General features: G+C 39.7%; 1 pseudogene across 1 annotated transcript; it reads right to left on the minus strand.

Moving 5' to 3' along the window:
• Nucleotides 1-873: 873 nt before the first annotated feature.
• On the minus strand, nucleotides 874-15,508 carry LOC148333647 (protein TUNAR pseudogene; annotated as a pseudogene). Its single transcript, XR_015844295.1, has 3 exons — nucleotides 15,256-15,508; nucleotides 12,879-14,787; nucleotides 874-5,264 (listed from the first exon to the last, which is right to left on the minus strand). The product of XR_015844295.1 is annotated as a protein TUNAR pseudogene (transcript).
• Between the last annotated feature and the right edge of the window lie 1,757 nt (nucleotides 15,509-17,265).

Genomic DNA, 17,265 nt, shown 5'->3' on the forward strand with positions numbered 1-17,265 from the left:
TTGTTTTTGTATGTGTATAATATTGTATATATATTTCCACAGGTGTGTAGTATCGACCGGTGGCGATTTTGCATTTGCAAGGAGATAAGCAGATTGTGAAATAAAAAGTGCCAGTGACATTTTATTCTGACAAAGTAATAAAAAAAAAAATATATATATATATATATTAATAATGTGCATGCATAAGCTTGTCTCATAATTATCATAATGCTGTTTTGGAATCATTTGCCTTGTCTGTTTGACTTTGCCTTATTGTGTTCCTTTCAGTTCCATCTGTCCTTTCTGTTCTGCTATGTTATGGCAGCTTGCCAAGTAAAGAGCATCACAAGCATCCCCTTCAATGAATGCTGCCCAAAAACAAGTGGCTGCGCAAATATGTGAAGTGACCAGGAAAAATAATCTGAGCACCTGCTTGCTTTTTTTGTCAGATATGTGCTTTAGGACAGTGTTTTTCTTCTTCTATGAAAAACACTGATCTGAGCCAACTCGGTGAAATTTGACAGAAATTGTCAAGATATGCACAATGTGCATTACAGTAATCAGAGAAACTCCATTATGACGTGATTTACTTGAAATACCGTTCATCCAACCAAGAAAAAGTTTGCTCTCTACCTTAGGTGTGTAATTATTGTTGTTATGGACTATTCCACTTTTGAGGTGTGAGGATTTCAGTGTCGGAAACATCATCGTCTATTTAAAACAAAAATGGCCTCACTTGAAATCAAATGACAGTATATTCTCTTGGCATTATTATTTCTTACACACAGCCATTTATTACAAGAACGACGATACATCAGAGCTTTTGACTAAATGTTTGTAACTGCTGTTCCATCTGATGCATCGTGTTGATTTAGAAAAAATATATATAGATGACACAGTTTGCTTTTTTACTCAATATAACTTTATTAATGGCTGAGGAAAATCATGGCCACACCTTTAACCAGTTAGCACTAAAGTAAAGTAAAGAAAGTCTGAATCATCATGCTGAATCTTGAGCTGAATGTTTTTTTTTAATAGGTTTGTGAAAAGTCATTTTGTATTTTCCCTTTGTTTTATTTATTTATTTATTTTATTTGTTTTTATCTCGCAATGACTTGCTTCTCCTCAATATTCATCAGCAATTATACATTTTCAGCACTCTCTTATGCAGAAGCTTTTTTTTTTTTTTTTTTCCACTCCAATCTCAGGCAGGCTGAGTCCAAAATGCCCTCTCAGGCTGAAAATCAATTCATGTCATGCATCATAAAAATAAAACAACATGAACATTTAATTATATAGTCGCTGACAAGCTCAGACTCAGAATGAACATTTCTGAATACAGATGCAGAATGTAGAAACTGTTTAATGTTAATATTTAATTGTTGCTCGTGCAGTCCAAGGTGTGCGCAGCTGTTTTTCCTGTGGCAACAAAAGGCGCTTTCCATTAGTGCTGTGTGTTTGTACATTGATGGTGGTTGTGTCTGTGGGCACAGCAGATGGCCCGGACCAGACCTCTGGGCTTTCTGCTTTTATTAACTTTGATTCTGTAATGCGAATTTTTTTGAGACCCTGAAATAATGTGAGTTATTAAATGTTAATAATTAATTATGAATTTTTTGGGTTATGTAAACATTGGTTAACAGAGCGTCGCAATTATTATTTTATTGTTCTTATCTTAGGCTTGTTCGAGGTCTTCACAACCAGGGCTTAATCATCCATTTAAAAAAAAAAAAATAGGGAGATTATTATTGACACTTTTGAACGTGAACATTTTTAAGTTCAAAGTCTTACCATGAAAAATATTTAATGTGTTTCGTTCTATAAATTGTAGAAATTTAAAAATATTTTTGGGGGAGGGTTGACCTTTGAAGAGCACTGTTGGTTAGAATTCTGCCTGAGCTGTGCAAATGCTTTATGTATTAGCTGTTCACAATTCAAGGGGACTTTATTATTTGTGAGGCTTGATACAATGATACAGTGGCTTTACTGTTGTAACTTTCATTTGTCTACATGCTGATACTTTTCTTTTTTTTAAAATATGTATGACAATACTGCCAACTTATGAAGAGTGATGCTGTTACAATATTTGCAGTCAGTCGTTGTAGCGCTTATGGACTACGACAATGTGTGTTTAATCAAAAGTAAACGATAACGCACGATTAAAATACAGTTTGGCTTTTCGAGTGGGAACCATTCGTCCGCAGGATGGTGGGTACAAAAAAAATGCGATCGTTATGACAACTTCTCATTGTTCTTAGAGAGTTACTTCATTTTATTAACATACAGTATGAATTAGTTTTTTTTAAACAGAATTAAATAAAAAAAAATGAACAGAGAAGATTATTGAAACATTATTTACTCAATGGTAGAACAAAGGTTGAACAACAGAACGGAACTGTGAATTACTAAAAAATGACCGCCAGGAATAATGAATAAGCATTAAAATGTCAACTTTACTGTATAATTTTCAAGTTATCATCATGAATAATAATGTTAACATTGCTACTTGAAAAGGTGACGATGACACGATTAATTGCGGCTTTGGTCCGAGTGGCTGCTCAGCCTGCTTCTAGCGGCTAAACTGCTACAGTGGCAGGCTATACATTTTCACGCTTCTCCACATCTAAAAAAAAAATTAAAAATATAAAAATTCTGCTCGTGGCAGTAATCGAAATGATGACTTCCAGGAGTTTTGCAAATAGGTCTCCTTGTCTCAATTTGAATTCTTTCTGTGTGAAGTTTGGGCGACTACAAACAGAAATGAAATGTTGACACATCTGGCGCATTCATCCATCCATTTTTGTGTACACATTTACCAGGTTTGCAGGTGTGCTGGAGTCTATCCCAGCTGTTTTCGGGCAGTAGGCGGGGTAGACTGGTTATCCGCCAATCGCAACATCTGGCATATTTCATCTAGATGTATACATGTACAGATGTATATAGTATCAGGCAAAAAATTATTGTAAGCATTAAACATTATTTAAACCAATTTTGATGTCCCAAAAACAAACTGACATTAAGATATGCAAATACATTTGGCATGTGATGTGACATGTAATTTTTAAGGACTATTAGCAAAATGCGGATGAATGCTTGTGTGTGTTATAGCAGTATATTTTTAATTTCTTTTGCTTTAAAAACTAAGAGTAAAAGCTCATCATGCTATCAAAATTCATGAATGCTTGTCTCGACATAGCCATAGATGGATTTTTATTTTTATTTTTTTTTGCGTTTTACGTTTTTTGAAGGTTATCATCCAATAATTCAGATATGCATAACTGCACAAGGCTGCTTTCACTGTAATGACAATCAAAGACAAGCCAAAAAGAAAAATTGCATCAGGGGAGGAGCTTGCGGTTTGATTCTTTGATCCATTGTCAACTTGTCCTCAAAATTTAAATACCGATAGCAATATAAAAGTGATGTGCTTTGCTGCAGAGATTCACATGGGTCCAGTTGGTATTATGTCTTCTCTGGTTTTAACTTGTTGGTAGAGAAGAGAATGATGAGGATCAGATGAAGATTCAGACCTGTCCTTCCTGCTCTCCTGGCATGTGCATTTTCTCCTCCCTTAATTGCACAGCAACCCAAATCATATCCACACTGGCATGCGCCTTCAGTGGCAAAGCTCAAACCCACTTGCAGATAGTCTTTGGTATCTTCCTGTAATAACAAACCATGCACAGATGCTTTCGGCCCACTTATGTCAGATAATCCGCACTGGTTCTGCTCATTTCCTTTGCAAACATCCTGCGACTTAAAGTCATTTTGCAGCATCGCACAGTCTTGATTTGTGTGACATTGTCTCATTTTCAAGCGTTCCCACCTCTGACAGTGCTCCGTGACTGCTTTACAGATCCAATCGAAGCGGCATGGCAACAGGAAATAAACCATTATTCTATGACACTGAGCATCCGTAGAGGGATCTTTGCTGTTGTGATGAGCTGCTGTGCATGGCGACTTGTCAACACCCTCTTGTTCCATCTTGGAGTGTTTTATGGTTTGCACATGAAAAGGCATAGAGCGCAAACAACATTAATTCAATTACATCTCTCAGCTTGGTTAGCACATAGCTAAGGTCACGGCAAAGCAAGCTTAAGTAAACATGTCATGATGTTCATCTCGACTGCGGTGGATTTATGCAAGACAACCTGAAGGGTGCAAAACTTCAGTCAAAACGTCAGATATGTAGACAGGACATGGATATGTCATATAGATATGAAACACAGTTTTAGCTCAAGGATATTTACATGTTTACAGGAAATATGCCTTCTGCACAGTATTACATGTGCTCGTAGTGTGTTTGAAGAAGCAGTTTCTCAAATAGATGTGTATATGTAGACAAAGGCGAGCAGCAAGAGATTGAGCATGATGCCGATGACACCGAGCACTGCCAGGAATCTCTCCTCTGGTGTGCTCAGGTATGGACACGTTAGGTCCATGGAAATGTTTTTTTTAAGCGCTACTCACTATAGCAACTGATGTTATGCAAAAAGTGAATGCATTAAGTTACAAGTTTTTAGGCGAGGCACAAAGGTCCTTCAGTCGATCGTTCTTATAGTAGTGGCCTTTTCGTCAGTCGGCTACATCGGTTTGGTCCGTTCGGATGAATATTAATCCGGCAGTGAAACAAAGCCCACCTTATAAATAGAAACACGCACATAAGGTTCTTTTAGAGTCTCATATTAAAAACAGCACAGTAAAATCCACCCTGGGATAAAATCCCATTTTCATAGAAATGCCAAGTCATGAGTGCGGGGAGTCGGTGTCAGCAATGATTTGGCATGAGACTGTCTGAAGATGACAAGTTCAATATGGGAAGAAAGAGAGAAAAAATGCCTCATGGAACTCCATACTGTCGTGACATTTGGCAGCAGTCTTCAGTAAATGGCGAAGGACTATTCTTACAGCAGTGAATTGATACACTTGCAGTTGGCCTCAATTCAGCTGTACACACCGCCAAGGATCCTTCTATCTTAGCACGTAATGATCTAACCCTCCAAGCACATAAATACTTGAAGAGACGTATGGTGGCAGGGACGTTGGCTGGACGCCAGTCATTCTCGTTTAAGTCTCTCTGAAGGTCTTAAGTGACCGAGGTGTAGATGTAGACAAATATGACTACTAAAAGATTGAGAATGGTTCCGATGATGCCCAGCACGGCTAAAATTCGCTCCTCTCGATCGTTTGTGGAGTCGTCCTCTCTTGCATGAGTGCTGCAGATATAGTGGCTGCTGGGGATCATGGTTACCATCACAGAACCCCACCGCCACAGGGCACCACGCCTGGATAAGACACAACACACATGCGGCTGAAAAATGCATTCGGATTTAGTAACTTAGGGTGCTTAGACTCACACTCACGCACACTCGCATACGGTTGCAGTCTCAGGACATTTACTTTTCCTGCAAAGTATTTCTTGAAAACAAATGATTGCTTTGGACAGTTTCAGCATGAGGTGTGTCAATCAATTTTTACACAGGCATGACTGTGTGTGACACATGTACAATGATTTTTTTTTTAAATCTTGTAAAAACTCTTTTGCAGGGATTTTCTAGACCATCTATCTTCAGAGGGTCTTGGGCTGCAAGTAACATTTTTTTAAAAATCGATAAATATGCCGACTATTTGGTCGATTGATTGCTGGATTGGATTTTATAAAAAAAAAAGACAAAAAAAGTTTGCATTTCCAGCCTTTTATTCAAAAACAGGACATTATTTTTTTTTAAAGACAGTGCAGAAAATGCATTAACATTCTGATTACATTCCTGGTTTGGCCCGTAATACGTCAGAAAAACGGCAAAATTGTTGATCACTGTATTCCAAAGTAAATGCAGATGTCGAAGATGCAATCATTTAAAAAAAAAAATAATAATAAAATGAAGTCAAAACTATGAATTAAATGATCAATCGATTGAGCACATTGGACGTTCAAACTAGACACAGAAAGGTTGGAATTCCGTATTCTAACCCCCCAACCTCAATTGAACTCTTAAGTGTTTGTGCGAATCACTCGCACTCTGTGCCACCCACAATATCTTTAAAGTTAAACGTATTTCCTCTTTCTGTGTTTGTGAATGACTTCAAATTGCCCATAGCCGTGAGATTGAATTTAAATGGTTGTCAGTCAACGTGATTGACTGGTAATCTGTCTTGGGTGTCACACGCCTCGAGCCTTCAACTGGGATAGGCTGTAGTCGCCCAATCTCCTGCACAGGATAAGCGGTATAAATGAGAGATAGATGGAAGGGTGGTGAGATTTCAATCAAAACATCCTGTCTCGTAAACGTTTTTATTTTCCATTGTCTTCTATTATTTGTCTAATTTGTTGGTAAGGCTTCGGGGCGAAGGGAAATCAGTTTTGCATCTATAAAAAAGAATTAACAAATCTGAATGCTGAAGAGTGACTAGTGCAGTCTTTAGAGGCAGGTTAGGTGTGAAAGGGAGAAAAGGAGATTAAAGATAGTGACAGTATGCACATTGTGTGTCTGTGTGTCGGGTGAGATAAGAATGACTTCTAGGCACAGAAAGACAGATTGTTTTGAGCAGTCCCATAAGATCCACGATATTGCCTCGCCCAGTTCAGTCAAACTTTCAGCCACTATCAATATTCTTATGGAATAACACGCACTTTTACACATAGTATGCACAATTACAAGGCAAGACAAGTCATTTTCCTATTGTTGTGCAAGTACAAGGCTGTCAAGCTCAATCAAGTCAACACGCTATACAAAATGATAATGCAGGAAAACCACACAAAAATCACATTTCAATTTAAAAATGACAGCAGCCCACCTTTCTTTCCAATGAGTACAGGGGGAGGCTTTAATTTGTCGTGTGCGTTCGCTGATCTTTTCCGTTTACTTAGAAGTAGTCTGTTGTTTACTCAGTTGTCCCTTCCCCTTTCAATGTACGCTTTTAATAGCCACTGGTGTCAGATTTCGGAATTGATCCCCAGTTTCTCTCTTGGCTCAAAGAAACACATACCAGCACCTTGCTGGTTCATCATTATCACTATACGTTGGAATATTTTAGTAAATATAATATTTGGCATTCTGTATTCATTTTGAGGATGACATCGTGCATATGCATAAAATATTCTTTCATTAAAAAAACAACTTGCATTTAAATTTGTGGCTTTCATTTTTTTTTTTTTTTTAACGTGCATGATGAATATTGCAAAACATTAGACTGTCTGGTGGTAACAGCTGTTGCATATATTTGAAAGTTAAGCATACAAACATCGTAAGTTTGTATAATTTATGTTTGGTCCATTTTAACTGACTGAGTGAGGTCGCACAAGAACTGCACTCGTTTCAGCATGGCAAAAACCTCAATATTCAACTGCTACAATTCGAGAATTTTTTTACCCAGTGAAATCAAAGTGAGCCGATTTGTGAAATGTGAAAATGGCCCAAAGGTGTGCAGTAAGAACACGTATAGCTTTGTCTTTTGATGCAGCTTAGTCATTCAGCAGTGTAATTTAATTATTTCCAACCCAATTCCAAAAAATGCAGCATACACTTTAAAAGTCATACGAAGAACGAGTGCATTAATTAAAAAAAAAATCTTATGGCACACACACTCAAAATTGGCAGTAGTAATATAAAACATAAACTATAGCATTGTACGTAGATTGTAAAAAAGCAATTTAATATGTGTGGTGTAGTGTTTCAGTATTTACGTATTTGTATGCATGTTTATTAAATGCGTGTAAAAAGTGTCGGGGGGTCAATACACATGCTTCAGAAGGATTAATCACACAAATGTTAAGCCTGCTACTCCAAATAAATCATTGTCAATAAATTATTTCCCACGAACAAACTCTCACTCATACTGTACAACAAACTGCCTGATCCCTCTCCACCTCGCTCCCTCTTCAAGGTCATACATCTTAATGAGCGGAAGCTGCTCAAGCGGAAAGTCAATTCAAGTTAATATTTGAATGCAACCCTTCCATTTCAGCAATTCTTCAATTCACACCAGATAGAAGACAAATAGAAAGTGAGGGTCTTATTAACCGTGCTATAATTTGGGGATGTTTGGTTCTGCATCAAATGACAATTATGTGAAGCACTGGCATACTTAAGTTTTGATCCCAAACGGTTGGAAGTATTGTGTGAGCAGACTCGGTTGATGCCTCGTATAATGCACCATTTGAAATATTAAAGACTTCACGCAAAGCACATATTTATGCTAATTGACTGATCAAATAGTGTGCTAAGTGCAAAATAAAAAAAGAGGTCTTCCCACTGAATGAGCAATGCAAGGTCTGATTAAACTCATGCTTAATGTTCATCAGTTCATCTGAAGATTGCTTCTCTGCTTAGTTCACTGTCAAATTAATTCATATAGGGTGTGATGTGAATTCCCTGCAGATGGTGCATCCGCATTGAAGCATGCATTAAAGTCAAAGTCAGAATCACTTTCAGGCTAATCTCCCAGTAAAAACAAAACAGAAATATGAGCCTGTGAGACGATGGGAGGACTAAAATGTTGCTTAGCATTCGACAAGCTTAAATAGACACAAAAAGATCAGCAAATAAATTCTTTCAGGCCGTTGCTCAAGACAAACAAGCGCATGCAATAAATAAAAGAAGGAATACATTACGGAGCAATGAAAATTGTGAACCTTAACGGCGTACGACCATGTGTGTTATTGCATGAGGAATTGCATTTGCTGATATCTATATATTCCTATTTCATGTTTGCTTTATGAGGTTTGCTTCATCCCCAAGGACCGATCGCTTACGGTTTCACGAGTGAATGAAAATTCAACGGTGTAACTGCTGCGCCCATTCTGAATGAGAATTAAAATATCCACTTGTGTGCACTAGAGCAAGACAGCTTTTGCTGCCTTTACGTTTTGAACAAAAAAATAAATAAAAGAATATATCGCCACATCAGCATGAGCGCAGCCGTAATCGCCTATAAACCGTCGATGAAATCCATTTTCGGAGGTTTTGTGATATTTATGCAAAGTATTTTTCCAACGGCCCCACATTATAATTTAGTCATTTATTTATTTTTCCGTAAAGCTGTAACATGACCCGTGTCACAGGCTACCACCTTTGCCTGAGATGGCTGATTATTCATTGTGCGCTGCAGACCCGCCATGTGTGACACAGAGGCAGCAAAACTGGCGTCCATCAGTATTGACGGAATGCTCACCTCTGGAAAATAACGAGACTGACTCAAATTTATCAGTGTCTGACCAAGGAAAATCGGTTCCGCAGGCTATTATAAATTTGTTTTAATCCAACCAGTGTATTTCAATGTAGCTTTTCTTGAAATTTGCCCTTTTGACCACCCCAGGTACACATTAAAGGAGGTTTTATTCTGGTCATGTACACTTCTTAGATTAATTAAGCAGACTTAGCTGAAGAAAGAACTTAAGAAGTCACAATGGGCTTGTCCCAAAGTCAAACACATTGCAAAGCAAATCTATCTCAACTAGGAGGTTGCTCTCAATATGTGAAATTCCCTCTTCATGTTTTAAGCCCATGCACTAAAGAAAACACATTTCCACTTCATTTACTTTGTAAAATATACCAGCAATCCTTCTTGTGAGGCGGTAACCCAGAGCTATCCATCCTCAGAGAATGGTGGCCTATTTTGTGCTGTTGCTGACTCCTATCATATTTCAATGTGATGAGGAAGACCACACATGCGCCTCCTCATCTCCAATTAAGAGAATGCGTTCCTGAACTCCCCAAAGCAGTGACCTTGTGACAATTGATAGGGCTAACAGCCACAGGGAACATGTCGGAAGTGATGTTGAGCATACAGACACGGCTTTCTTCTTGATTAAAGAGGTTATTCCAGCACCCACATAACTCATGCACCCTTATCAGCATATGACATTGAGATATTTCCAGGAACAATGCAAGGCAAAAACAGAGGATGGACTAATTGATGGGCAAGTGAAGTTTAGAGGTTATGTGAGTCTGTCTGTGTGCTCGTCGTTGGTACAGCCAGATAATGTTTTGCAAACTAGGAAAGTGGTCCTCATTCTGGCCCCATCACAACATTGTTTCTAATTGCGAGTCATTTGGGGTGTTTGCAAATAATCACGGACTGCCCACGGAATACTACCCACCTCTCCTTCCACTTTAATAAAAAAAAAATGTTGAAAAAGTTCTTAAACTCTTGGCTTTTTTCCCTTCCCTTGTTCTACACACTTAACAGCGCTGTATATTCAGAAGCATTCATGTTTTGCTGGAGGCTCTGCTTCCTCCTCAAGACCAAGAACGCATTATTAGGAATGAGTCAACGTCATTCTCTAAACAACATTTTGAAACAGTATCGTTGTTTAGTAAGTAAAATCCTGAGAGTTCCTCGGAGTGTGATTTTTCAAATAAAACCTTTTTCCAGCCTGATGCGATGGTGAATTTATCTTGATCTGTCTTTTTATAATTACACACAAGTGCATTAGCGCGTAGCTAAATTCACATAATCTCGCATTTATCACAGTTAATGGGAACCAGAACCTGAAGGTGAAAATGGTGAAAAATTGCAAAGTAGAGTTTGACTTTTTATTATTATTATTTATTTTATTTTATTTTATTTTTGTAATTTTTATTTTGGGCACGTTTAAGCTTCTATTACACTGTTGCCCCCTCATAATAACATTATAAGTTTCCTAACAGAACGTTGTTCAAAAGTGCCGTTCATTTATTAACCATGACGAGAATGGCGCGATAGAACAAGGGAAGATGCTGGGTCATTGCAGCCAATCAGATCACAGGATGAATCCACTCGTGCTCTCATTGGACAATCTTCTATGAGTGCCCGTTGATATGTACAAAGCTTCCAAGTCAACTCATCTCTTTGAAACAGCCCGTTTTCAACAATATGGCTGCTGATATGGCAGAATTGTGTGTTTTTTTTTTTTTATGAATATTAAAAAAAAACTCTTGAAGCACAGAAGCTGCAAAACTCAAAGTGCAAAGTGGCAAGGGAACACAATACTCAAATGTCCAAATCAAATATGAGAGCATTTCTGTCGAATGAAATGGAATTGCATTTCTTTAAGTGTAGTCCTGTGTACAATAGTAGTGTTGTATTCTCAAATCCCGCTCCTCTGTTAATATATTTGATCGATGGCGAGCAAGAAAGACAAATGCAACATGTACAAGTGCTTTACTGTGGAGCACTGAGCTGTGTCGAGCAGCTGCGCATTCTGTAGCCGTCATGGGGGGAAAAGCGCTGCAGGCATTAGATGAAGAAATAGATTGACAGTGTTATTGACTACAGAAAGTCATCAAAGCAATGCTTTTGCAGCATTTGGATTCGCTGTTTTGCTATATTGTTAGTCTGTGCACAAATCAATGACGCTCTGACAAGCGCATAAGGATTGATTTTGATCGTTTTAGCTTAAAAGTGGAATTTTCTTCAGAAGAGACAAATATATTACCAAATAAAGCATCCATACATAAAAAAGACCAACATTTTGTTCCCAGTGTCATCTTATCTTCTCATTGGGCAACTAGCTCCAACGACACACAGAGTGATGGTGTGGGGACCATATCCAGATGACACTTAGAACGTTCTACAACCTCATTATGAGCACGACAAGCCAACTCTGCTAGAGTACGAGGCCGGCGGTCATAAAGCGACGACTGTCACTTCTCCTCAGCCACAGCTAAGCCCCCCCCCCCATGTTTATGTGCATGCGTGTGTGTGTGTGTGTTGTTACAGTGTGAGTGTGCAAGAGAGGATGAATGAGAATGACAGAGTGAGTACACATGTATTCCCTTTATGTGTTTCAGCAAAGGGGAGAGATCATGTATCTACTGTCTATGAGGGATGAGGTGTTTATTTGCAACCAGTCCAACGTTTCTGGCTGCAGAAAGAAAATCTTAAAACTTCAACATGTGTTAAATTGTTGATGAGCCAAAATTGACCAAATGGACTCTGAGTCCTGAATTCCTGAACCCTTGCTTTTTTTAAAACTGTGAAATGGCCCAAATGGTGCTTTTAATCTCTTACAAAAATTGCCTTTGAACGCGTCAAACGCGCCACTACCAACTGTTTGTGTTGGAAGAGACAAGAGACAGCGGTGTGCGTTTAAGCATGCCTGCATTTCCTTATTCTGACATCACAAAACCAGCACTTCCCACCTGCTACCGTGGCATACCACTACAAGGGGGGGGGCAATACCATAACCCCTATACACCAACAGTGCATACTTACTTGGATTGGGCACGTTCATGGAGAAGAACAAAGAAGAAGAAGGAGACTAATAATAAGAAGGAGAGGCATAAGACCTGAATAAGACCATCATAAGATAAGCAGATTTGAATAGTAAATTTGCCAACAAATTATGTTTAAATAAACCTTTGCCGTTACCACCTCTCCTGCGGCGGCGTCATGCACTGATGTTTTTTTGAATATATGAATAAGGCTGGAGGGTCGAGATAGTGACCGAGATAGCGGCCGGAGGTCGGGGGTCTGACCGACAAATAAGGGTCAAGTGTCCAGCTCTAATTTCAGCTCTAACCGGGTAGTAAGATTTAATATCAGACTGAGAAGCAAATTGATTATTGAGGAGTATTGTTTGCAGTGATGTAGAACTTCACTAATTCATATTTTGAGGTGTTTTTAATTTTCTTTTTTTTTTTTGGACTTTATTTACTTAATAAAGACAGAATAAACGCCTCTCAGCAGGACATTCAGGTGTGCGCTGCAATAAGCTTCAACAATGATCAAGTTTCAATAAATGTTACCTATCTGGCAGAATTCAGCATCACGTGACCATTAGGACCAATAAATACTTCCACAAAATTAGAGTAGATGAAGCACGTGTCTTTCACCTTTGGCTTTGACCAACATCCTGAGAAAATATGCCATTCATGAGTCACACACACAAACACGCGCGCACACAAATGTGTACTCACCACACATTGCACCTGAGGCGGCCAGAAACTCTTTCCTTTCTTCTGTTTATCCGAGCATGATGTCAGTTTTTGTCCATTCTTTTGCCTCTTGGTTCCTTTCTCTTTCCTATTCTCTTCCTCCCAGTGCCCCCGCTCACTTGCGCTGTTCAGGTCCAGTTCTGTTGCTAGTGGGAAGAATCCAAGCAACACATGCAGATCTTGCTGACATATTTGGGGGAGGGATAGGGGGATGTCCACACACAGCGGGCTTCAAAGCTTGGCTGGCGCACACAGGTCTGCAAGATCACTCAAGCATGTATAGCAGAGCTCCTCGATAGTCCTTGCACAAATATTCACCAAGACCAAGCTGGTCTTTCGACGGCTTCAGGATGAGACGCTGTTTGGTGTCGTGGTGTTTTGAGGAATTGGATATTCAAGTCAGAGCGTAGGGTTGCCTGTCTTAATGCCTTGATTGTAGAAAGAGCCACCAAAACTGAGTAATTATTCAGCCATGGAGAAAAAAAACAGTCTTAATCCTCTTGTTGATGTGCATGAAACAAGTATTGTGCTTTCTCAACCTTTCAAAAGCTGTCCAACTCAACATTAGAAAGGTGATATTCAGTTCAAGAGGAAATGAAAAATTATTTACCTGTACCTCCAGTTGAATTTAAAAGCATTTCATACAAAATGCAATTGTCTTTATAAGTTAAGAATAGATTGAACTCACATAAAATAGATATGGCTGCAGTCCCCATTTTATTTTAATGCGTTCAAAAATGTTTATTTCCTTCCTCCTGCCAGTCGCAGCTTCAGGTCTTCTACCAGTCGTCATTCCTCCCTCGCCTCACGCCTGGCCGAGCACCTCCAAGAATCCACGGCCCGGATAGTGCGACGTGGTCCTGTCTCAATTTGCTGCAAGATGTCGGCATAACCTGACACACTTGCCAACTTGTCTCGTGTAAAAATCCCACATGATGAAAGCAGTTTTCTTTTCCCGGTTTTCCCTCTGTGGAGGAGGAAGCAAGTTGTTTCCAGAGTGGCCTGTCAGCATGAATATTTAACAGGAATCTCTTGCTCTGTCGTTGTTACAGTTAAAGTTTCCATGCTGTCCTCGGCGTGGTGCGCACATTGACATGTTTTCTCATCTGCGGCATTTCTATTTTAGTCCTTTTTTTAAAACTTCTGCTTCCTGCTCGGATTTTTGCTCTGTGGTCTGATTTGTTCCCCTCATGTCACATTTTTGGATCCTTCCATTTAGAATCATCCAGTCTTCCCTAGAGCAAAACAGTGCGTCTTAAGTCAATTTTAGCCCGTGCTGTCCTTTGCAGTCCTGTTTCCAGTGGCCATCGGGGAGCAAATCTTCAGTGACCCTTCCCTCATACTAAACCTGCCACTTTCTCAACTCTCGTCCACCTTTCACCTTCCTCACCCTCGAGCAAGGTGATTCACTTGGCCCGCTGTCTCCAAGTCACTGGCCGTTGCTCGCGTCTTCCCTCCTCATCCCTGTCTGATGACTGCTCACGTCTGTTAAGGTCTGCTCTATTTCGTTCTCTCTGTCGCTCTCATTTCTCCTCTATCGCACTCGAGCCCCCCTCCTGCATACAAAACACAGTATTCGAGCTGCTGTGAGTCATACTGCTCTCTCTCCTCCCTTTTTCTTCCAGGAGCTAATAACTGCCCAATTTTTAAGTCTCTTCCTAAGAACTTGCCCGCAATGCTCAGTATGTTTTTTCATCCCATGAGCCGCAACGGTGCTTTTGCATCCTGCCGGACCAGAGAGATTGAGTTTCATGCAGAGAGAACGCTTCCCTCTGTTTTCTTGATGATGTTATTAAGCCTGTCAGGTACATTACAAGTGTTCTCTTCCTCTCTAGCCCACTCTTCAAGTGTGTCTTCAGTAATACAAATATTCCTTCAGTGCCGCTTCACTCTTAGGGAAAAACAGAGAAGAAGATAAAGCAGTGACCAGCGCTCTATGAACAGTTACAGCAACGAGACTCAAAATGTATTAGAGTTGAAGGATGTGGAGATGAATAAAAGAAAAGAGAGCCATGCCCTCGGGATGTGTGGAAGTGACTCGTGAGGAGATATGGAGGGGAGGGAGAATTCAAGGGTGCGGGAGGCATGCTCGTGTGGGTGGAATCTTGAGGAGATTGTAAAATGGATATGAAGGGAAGAGAGAGGAAGAGCTTTCCTGCCAGTGGAAGGAGAGCGATGGATAGATGGGAGAGGGAGAGATGAAGACATATGCAAAGAGTTATGGATGGATGGCTGAAAGGCTTGACAAGTTGACTGCTTTTATGACACCTAAGCAAATCCAGAAAATACTCCCTTGGGCTTTTCTTAGTTAAAAGTATTCAGTTAATTTTACATTGGATCAATTTCTTGAATATTTTACCTGAATGCGAGTCCTGCTATGCTCTCTTTCGTCATTGCTTCGCTCCATCCTTCTTGTCTGCTCTTTCAGCCTCAGTCTGTGCTATCTCTGAATTGCAGCATCTCTCTCCCTGCCTCCGCTGCCCTTCCTCTTCTCGACATCGCTCCCTCCCTCACTTTCAACCCCACACGTCCCATATTTGCCCTGCTCTGCCTTTATTTTCTCTCTCCTCCCTCCATCCGTCCTCTGTCACCTTTCATTTGTCTTTCCTGCACCCTCTGTCCCTCTTCGATCACAACCCGGCCTCAACGGGTCTATGTAAATTTTTGCCCGCCCTTTTGCCTTGATTATTCCACCCACCCCTTCCTGCAAGCGAGGAAGCTTCTCGAACAGCAGCGAAAGGGGAAAGTTTTCTGAACACCATTCACAATCCTGCTACATGAATTAAACACTCCCAATGCATTCACATTGTAGTTTATGCATGCAGAGTAAACACAAGCTGACTGCCGCTTCCTCCAGCAGGTGGTCGAAAACTAAACCATTGAATAAAAATAGAAACCTAGCAAGTGATTTTTTTTTTCTCAAACACATACTACAATTGAGCAAGAATAATCTCATGAATTCATAAATTGATGGAATCATTTCACACATAAATGAAATATCAGCTCCATTTGGGTTCTCTGACCATGTTTGCCTTTATGTTTATATGGGAGCGTGCATGTGCATATGTTGCGCTTGTATATTTGTGTTTGTAACGTGTATTTCTGTGTGTTGGTCAGCGCAGTACCACTAGCCTCAAGCATCACCCAATGCAACCATCTGTGCAGCCAGCCAACCAGTGTGTGTGCGAATGTGAGCGCACGCGCCTGTGAGGGAGTAAGTGAGTTTTCTTCTCTAGCTGAGTGATGTTTTACCAGAGATTTATGTGAATCAATATGTAATTTTAATTGTACACCATCTTTTTCCTCCTTATTCACATGCCTACTGTGCACGTGCTATATCCTGCTCGGCATGGTGCGAACAGAATAATTTACACTGCTGTTGCCTGTCGCTGCTCTGTAAAAACGGCACTAGATGTTACATTAAGGACAGACATGTCATGGGCACCCCATCTCTACTCTCTCAGGTCAAATAAAAAGTTGAGCATTATCACGACACACTTACATATAAAGCACACAAATGGGGATTCTATTAAAAAAAAAAAAAAAGAACAAAAATAATCATGATGCCCTGTGCAGATAATTTAGAGTAAGAATATAGACTAAATAATGATTTCAGTCTGGGCACTGAGAGCTGTACAATACAGCTAGCTGTCATTAAGAGCTGGAGCCAAAAAAGAGCAGGTATGAAAAATGGGTATCTGTTAAGTGCATTTTACTTTGTTGAACTGTGAACCGAGATAGCGATTAGATTTAGCATTAGCCAAAGTTTTAATCATATCCACAGGAGCGATGATTGACTCGTGATTAGACTTTATTCTATCAGGGCTTTTTGGGGTCGATCAGACAAAAGCTGGTATTCGATCACAGATTCCATCAGAACGTGGAGAAATTTATCAAATGAAACAATGTTTATGTTTGCTCTCCAGTCAACTCCCGCCAAAGGAAAAATAAATAATGCATTGGAAAATAATGTGGCTCCTGAACAAATTCGGCCATCTCGATGCAAACCTTATTGACTATATACGTAATTGAGTTGTGAGCAAAGGTCAACTCACGTTTGAGTATAACCGCAATATATTTCGTGTTCTTCTTTAAAAGTTTAGTGCGTCTATCAACAGCTGCACTATTTCCGTGTTAGTTCATACAACATGCCTACCTTTTGGTTGCATCTGTGATTGGCTGAATGTGCGTGGACAAAAATTCACATGTTCACAATTAAACAACCAGATTCAAACGCATGTTTTTTTTTTTTTGCTGTCCAGCAGAGGTCTGACGATTTTATGATAAAACGGACAGCTATTTGGACTGGTTCAGAATTTCCTCCGCCATCATCTGGCTTTTCAAAATTAAAAATAGAAATACCGCTCTG

Source organism: Idiotropiscis lumnitzeri, chromosome 7, assembly GCF_059441095.1.
Source record: "Idiotropiscis lumnitzeri isolate Australia: NSW breed Sydney's pygmy pipehorse chromosome 7, RoL_Ilum_1.0, whole genome shotgun sequence".
Taxonomy (NCBI): Eukaryota; Metazoa; Chordata; class Actinopteri; order Syngnathiformes; family Syngnathidae; genus Idiotropiscis; species Idiotropiscis lumnitzeri.